Source organism: Chaetodon auriga, chromosome 9 (genome assembly GCF_051107435.1).
Source record: "Chaetodon auriga isolate fChaAug3 chromosome 9, fChaAug3.hap1, whole genome shotgun sequence".
Taxonomy (NCBI): Eukaryota; Metazoa; Chordata; class Actinopteri; order Chaetodontiformes; family Chaetodontidae; genus Chaetodon; species Chaetodon auriga.
In genome coordinates, this window is record NC_135082.1 from 24,777,596 (window position 1) to 24,785,407 (window position 7,812).

Here is a 7,812-nt window from a genome sequence, read left to right on the forward strand (position 1 = left end):
GTTTACTTTTGCCAAGCCCTGAGTGCCGGGGCCCGCTTTGTGAAATATAGATCTCCCCTCTCCCCTGTTTGCTCTCCGCAGCCGAAGGTGTGCTCTCTTGCTTGCCCTTGGCTTTGGGTTGGGGGTTGTCTGGCTGCTTCCTGGTCTGGATGTAGGCTCAGAGATTAAGGAGGATAGAGTTTTGGCGGCTCTCAGGTTTTGTATGTTTGTTCAGTGTTGAGATGTGGAAACTGACATGTTCCTGTCTATCAACCAGCTTCAGTGGCTGCACGAGTGGCTGCACGATTTCCATTGGTGCAATGCATGAAAAAGGAGTGATCAGGATGTTACTATTAACTATTGTAGATATAAATTGTTCTTTTAGAGTCTAATCCTCACCTTAAGCAGAGCAGTGTCCCATGAGAAAACAATACTATTTTTGCAGCAGTGATTTGTAATGGTTTTGGACAGCCTTAAGAAACAGCGCTGTCCTGTTGAATTGGATGTCAGATCAAGCATGTATGTGGGAAACAGTGACAGTTTGATTTCAGCATCACATAAGTCATGCAAAATGTTCAGCTGGAATCTGTTCCAGCTTTGTCCCTTCTTCTTGCAGTTTGACTGTAACTGAGACGTGCAGTGCATAGGGGGCAGCCTAACCTGGTGATTAGACTTTTCAGAGAAGTCACAGTCACCCTTCACTTTTCTGTCTTGTTGAAGCATTTTTTTAAGCATTGGGGATTCGTCATATGTCATTCCCATCTCTTATCTGTCTCCATGAGAAAAAAATTCCATAAAAATGATCTTAAAAAGAATGTATTTGGTGCCGCTGGCTGAAACACAACCATATAATCACAACATCCTGCGCTCGGATCTGCCCTCTGATCCTTGTTGCATGTCATCTGTGTCTCTTTAGATGATCAAACAAGCTCTTTCCTTTATTTGATATAAAACTGTGCTCGCCACAGAAAGATACAGAGATCAAAAGATGCCAGATTTGAACCCAGCCTCTGACCTGGAGTCAGACTGAGTGTACCTATTGTCTGGCTGTAAAGCTTGGCCACAGCTGGTGACGGTGGAGGTTTGGCGAGGACAACCAGTCGAGTGCACACATTTCCCAGCTAATGGAGAATCTGTGAGTGAGAGCCTTTAATTTTCTTATAGGTGGGCGGATCAAAGATATGATTAAAGGAGAACCAAAGGACACTGTTCCGTAAGAAATAAGTGGATAAAGGATTCTTTTAGAGGCCTTCATTATTATTTTATCTTATTTTTGTTGTATCTACTCACGCTCTTTGAGGTGAAGTGGTTTTATTACTAATTATGCTCAATGAATTTAGTCATTCACTGGGATTCATTCTTTCATATAAACTCAAACTCCTGTATTTAACAGAGCTAAAAATATCTCACAAGCTGTTTGAGTCCTCTGTTGGGACTTCTGTGTGGATTTACAGGATCATTAGCTAACTCTGCATTCAAACCACCACCAGCTGTAATTATTTCGATTTAATGACCACTGATTGCTTCCTGTACTGTCAATTGTGTTGTGCAAAGCAGCAGTTCTCCAAACTGAAGAAATAAGGACTGAGCATCTTAATGGTACTTAAATATGTGATTTAAGGAAAGAATTTAAGAATGAAACCAGTGAAAATGATCAACTACAAATGCAGATAGTCAGATAGATAATTAGTATTTCACATGAAAAACGGGAAATCAGAGTAAAGTCAAAAGCCTGCAGTTCCCTCCAACATTAGTCAGACATACAGTTTTACCTACATGTTCATACATATACACATAATGTCTTTTCAGTTTTCTCATCACATCATGGTTCTCGTGATTACTGATATCCTCTATCCTACAGGAATCTGCTCCTCAGAAAGTTAGCAGAGCATCTCTTGATCCCACAACACGTGCTCTTAAATGACGTGTGAGACGAATCTGCTGCTGCACAAAGGATTGTAGGTTAAGATAGTCAGAAAACCATGCTGGCTTGCATCCTGCAAAATGAAACCCGAGGACATCCTGGTACTTTTTAGTCTGATTCACCTGATGTAGGCTGTGGGTATACAGGCCTTCCGCTATCTGCGTGTTAGCATTTTCAAAACCCCTGTCTCCGAGCTTGCTACCTACACACTAATGATAGCAAGTCACCCCAACCCTAACCCTATGAACATAAACAAGCTAGCAGCTGTAGCCATTTGCCAGGGCTCGCCATCCAACATGGCCCCCTATTTTGCAAGGGTTCTATCGCTGCATCCTGGGCTTTGCGCTGCCAAAGGACGATTGTGATTGGCTTAACAGAATACAAACAAGCCAGAGCACTTTCCCCCCCGACTAGAATGATAATGGTTGCAGCCAGACCTTTCTCCAGCACTGGCACAGCGCTGTGGAGATAGATCTGGCGAGATGCTAGACTTGGTATTTTTGCAGTATTACATTTGACATACTATGTGCTGTGACATACTAAATCTTTTTCTGGCATACTAAATAGTATGGTCGTATGGGTATTGGAATGCAGCCACGCTTCGCTGGTTTCATGCCTTGTGATTAAGCATCATTTATCTCTGATTTCTGGCTTGAGGTAGGAGGGTCATATTCCAAATTACTGGTCTTTACAGACAATAAGAATGATATGTTGACACATCCTTTATCAATTAAATGTAAATCAAGCTGCATTCCTGTTTAATCAGAGGTTCCTAATCAGAACTCCTGCTGCGAGAACTTTGATAAGACGGAGCAGTCGGTGCTCTGAAAATCGAGTAAATCTCCTCGACTTGGCAGTGAATCATTTGTAGGTGGTCTAATCATCTCAGCTCCTCACCCAGACTCATCCTCACTGGCATTTTATCCCTGCGGTGACTTCACTTCAGTCTGTGACACACACACACAGACACACACATCCCACATATGTGGTGCTGCTGACCCAAGAAGACAAATCAGAAAAGCCCCGGGGCTCGGCCTGCCCGACCAAAGAGATGAGGTCATCCGACAGAACCTCATTTTCCCTCAAATTGCACCTCTGATCAGCGCAGTGTTTCCTGCAACAATTACACTGACCCCAAGTCCTCATTAGCAAATAGTGTGGAGGAGGAAAATAAAAGGACAAAGACCACTTGGTCTGTGAAGATCAGGATGTTTAGTTCAGAGAGGGTTGCAGTTTCTATCCCTCGTCTTTATCTCGTATCATGTCTTGAGGCTTCTTCTCAACATCACCCTCTGATTAGCGGGTCTCAGGTTCTGCATCATCTGCTGGTAGTCTGATGATGAGAGCGCTTAAACTAAAGTGGGGTCACGGTGCCACGTCCCTCACAAGAAGCTAGTTTGAGTTTTTCACAAATGGGTAGGCACCCACCAAACAGCACTCACCATTAGGAATCAATTTGCAGACATGAAAGTAAAGCTTCTTAAAGTACTGCATTTAGGTTGTTTGCTCTTTTGGGCTCTTTACTCATAAGAGTCAAATCTTCTACAGAAAAATTATTTCGTACTTTCCTTCTTTCAAAATTAGGGACTTGTTGAAACGTTAACTCATGTTGCAATGAATCTACGCCTCTGAAAACATGCTACAAATTTTTGACATCCGATTAGGAGGATCATATTTCTCCTTGACATACTACGCACACACACACACATGCACACACACACCCACACACACACACAAACACAAACACACACAGGGAGACTCTCTTAAAAGACAATATGCACCTGGTATCTTGGAGGTCAGATACAGGACAGCTACAGTACTGCGTGTAGCAGGTCATAGTTTTCACTCACCCAGTGAAATATCTCACATCTACTGGATGGATTAAAGACTTTGGTGACCCCCTTCATGAGGCTGACTTCTGCAGTTTTAAGTTAAATATCTTGACAGCCAGTGTTGGGTACCATTAGTTTAAAGTAACTTGTTACATTACATTATTACTGACACTGAAAAGTAATTTGTTTCCTTGCACATGTTGGTTATATTGTCAGAGGGTGCACAGCCTTCTTTACGTCTGCCTGTACTGACTCTACCGTCACTGCACAGCCTCATCTGCAGCCCATAATATGCAACTGTGCAGGATAATAACAGGAGTAACAGATGCAATATCCCCTTTACAGGTCTTTGATACTGATTATGTTTGATTGTACTGGATCTCGATGCACGTAGCCTAACAAGTTCATACGACATGCAGTGATTGGAAATCAAGGGTGCCTGAGTGTTGTTAGCTTGCAGGTCCTTCTTCAGATTCGAGGTGGAACTCCTCGCAGCTGACAGACACTTATCGTACAGACACAATCTGCATTTCACTGTGATGCTCTCCTCCCTTTCACCCACACATTCAAACAGTGTGAGTACTTCCATGATGTAAAGGCTGTCCTCTCCTCTCCTCTCCTCTCCTCTCCTCTCCTCTCCATCTTGCTAGCTGAGCTGAACACGTGCACTGACACAAGTGTAGAAGTAGACAAGAAATAAACAGATATGTCTGGGACTTTCTCTGAGGAATAGGGTTTTGACAGTAATTGATTGCCTATTTGAATCGCAAAACTAATGCACATGTGCTCATTCCAACAAAAAAAGGGATCTGAGTACTCACTGTTTGATTGGATGGATTGCCTTGAAAGATGGTGCAAACATTGTTTCCCACAAGATAAACTGGAATAATTTAATTTAACGCATCATCTGTTAAAAGCTTCAGTTTGTTCAATACTTTGGTTTTATGATCAATAATAACATTCCTGTAGCTTCTGATGCATTTAATGCTACTTAGCAAATGTTAGCATGATTGTAACAGATGCTTTCCTATGGTGGCATTTTTAGACAGATAAATCACAAAATGACACAATGTGAGTCTGAAATTATTTTTCCTAAATCAAATAAAAATATCTGTTGGTGGGAGAAAATAACTTTAATCACAGACAGAGCATTTGCCAATCTTGTCATCTTAAAATAATGATGATCACTCTGTTTTTGTAAAGCTCAAACAAAATTAATGAGCAAGTGTCACCGCACCCACTTCTTGTTTACAGAAATATATGATTTTAGAGCTGAGTATAAGGTGATTTGTTAAGATGGACAGTTTGGCGATGTAGGAACTTGATTCATCCCCAAAACATGGGGGCCTCCAAGTTAGAGCTGGAAACTGTTATAATTCATTCATGCTGCTCCAGGCCAAACAGCTCCCACTTGAGTCAGTATGATCTACGAGTGTCCGTGAGCCCCAGACACATGTAAATGTACACCAAACTAATTGGTGCCGCAACAGTCAGGGCTTTTAAATCAGCAGTTATATCACCTGTTGTTTCAAGCAAGAGGGGGGAGAGAAGAGAAACACCTTCTGAGATTATTTTATGATTTGTTTCAATTTCTCCGTTTTATATCTATTTGACTGTGCGCCCGGCTTCATCTTTGATCTGTGTTTTTCCTGGTATTGGAGATGCATTTTTGAAGTCATTATTCTCTTAAAATATGATACTTTAAAAAGGTTCATGAGCAGCAGCCAGATGGAGAGACAGTGCTGTGCTTATTGCTTACCAGAAAATTGAACTATTTAGTCAAACTCTATAGCAGCGGGGGTGCATTAAGTTTTAAGGGGTGAAAGAAACAAACTCCAAACCAATAATTTTCAAGAGATGATAATAAAAAGTTTTAGCATGAAGGCTAGCAACAGACTTTTTTGCAACACAATGAGCAAGGTGACATTTTGGACCAACCGGTGTCATCAGAGGCATGTAAAGAGTTAAATTAGTCGCATGTGTCTCTGAAGTATAAAGCCAAAAAGCAAATCTGGCAGTTTCTCTAAAAAGGTGTGTTTACACAGCACAAAACAATCAGGATCTGTACTTCCGGCTTGGTGGAACTCTCTCACCAAGCTCCAAGGAACAGCGCAAGACTGTGAGTCAATTTTGGCACAGTGGCCAAAGATGGAATTTTATATCATGTGACATCCACTCAGCCAAAAAGACCTTTCCCATATGCCGTCACTGCAAAAGAATGAAATGACACAAGTAGTTTTTAAGGTATTTTATGTGTTTCTACAGCAGGGAGACAACAGGGGAAGAGAAAGAGAGGAAGCTGGAATCAAAGTGGACACATTGTGATTCACGGTCGGCCCCACCGCAGACCGCCAGGATTCCCTTTCCGAAATGATAAACCTCCACAAACAGAGGTCTATAATACACAAGCCTCATGACCACAGCAATGTAGAGCGTTTGTTGGACTATGGAAAGCGTCTCAACCTGATAACTGCCCTCCTCTTGTTCTTCCTCGTATCCCTCAGCTCTTCTTCTTTCCCCCGTCTTCAGCTGGCTGCTTTTTTTCTTCCCCACAACAAACTGACTTCATCTCTTACTCACAATTCACAATCACTCATTGCTGCAACCCACCATCCAGCCCTGATAAAACAGTCCTGACATTCAAAATATTTTGTCGTTCTCATTACTGCCTCATTGTTCGTCTCTTACAGCATCGTTGTATCAAGGCTGTCCTCTGACAGAGTTTGACCCAAAAACGTAAAAGCCTGTCAAACATAGTGTGCTTTCATTTATCTTTACTGTGTAAACTTGACACCATACCTCAAGTGTCATATCAAAAATCAGTGGGGATAGATTAAATATTTGACCTTTGCTAAAGAAAATATTAACATACTTCTGTCATGATCCTGCGCCGACTGCCACGCTCGTCAGAGAAATTAGAAACTCTCACTTTTTGTTTGGGTGACGCTGAATCGAATGTCCTCGCGGTGCTCTTTGATGTCGAAAGTTTGTGTTAGCGTGCAGCGAGAGTTAATGCAGCCCATACCTGAACTGTACCTGAGCGACAAAACATGCTGGAGAGGCTGTCCAGACAGAAATGATCAGTGGAACGTTATGGAAGGCAGACGCAGGGCTGTGAAGTTTTCGACATCTTCGACATCAGGGCAGACTGTATGAGCCTGATGCACTTCTGTTTAACTCATGTGTGCAGTGAACTCTCAACTCGTTCACCTCCGTTATCCACTCCAAAACACTGAGTTACAGATTCAGAAGAGCTCTCTCAGTTAATCCTCCCAAATCAAGAGCTAACCAGCCAGCAGCTAAGAAACCACTGTTTGCCTCCATGCTGCTAATGCTAGCCACCACCAGTTTACATGACTGTGTAAATAAGGTTCAACAGCAGGGATTAAAATAGGTAAATGAACCACCAGCCTCAGATTGCCAGACAAATCTGAAATTTAAGCGTTAAACTCTTGAATGCAGTTTTGGCTGGGTTATGTTACTGTTCCTGTGTGCTCTGCCCTTACAACTGCATCATCATGCAAGAGCAAGAGCCATGACTCATTTTTGACTCATATGCAAAATAAATGGACAGTTTTGGAGAAATTCAGAAAATCTTTCCTTTCACATAAAACCAAATTATTATTGCTGAACTAACTTCCTTACTAGTAGCATTTTTTATGGGTCAGATGTTTTTTGTCGTCTGTGCAGGCAAAAACATGCAGCCTGATGCCCAGCATGGAAACATTTCCCTCATTTTGTCTGTAAGTGAGAGTGACGGCAAGGAAGAACCACGCTTGTTGTTTATGTTAGTGACCAGTTTGCAGTTTCTGTCCAGCTTGAAACAGACTGCCTGTCCAAAAGTCAAGTCCCACCCTAATATGTAGGCAGGATTTCATGCAGAAACACAACTATGAATGAAAATTATGATCTCACAGCTATTCCATGGTATTACAAGGGATTAAAAGATAGACGAAGTATTTAGAGTTTATTATGTCTGAGGCCCTGAACTCTTCTGTTAGGCACGCTGTTTTTGTAAGCACTTCTCCTTGGTGAAACATACCTGGCTGCAACCAAACACATGTGCTGGAAAATATT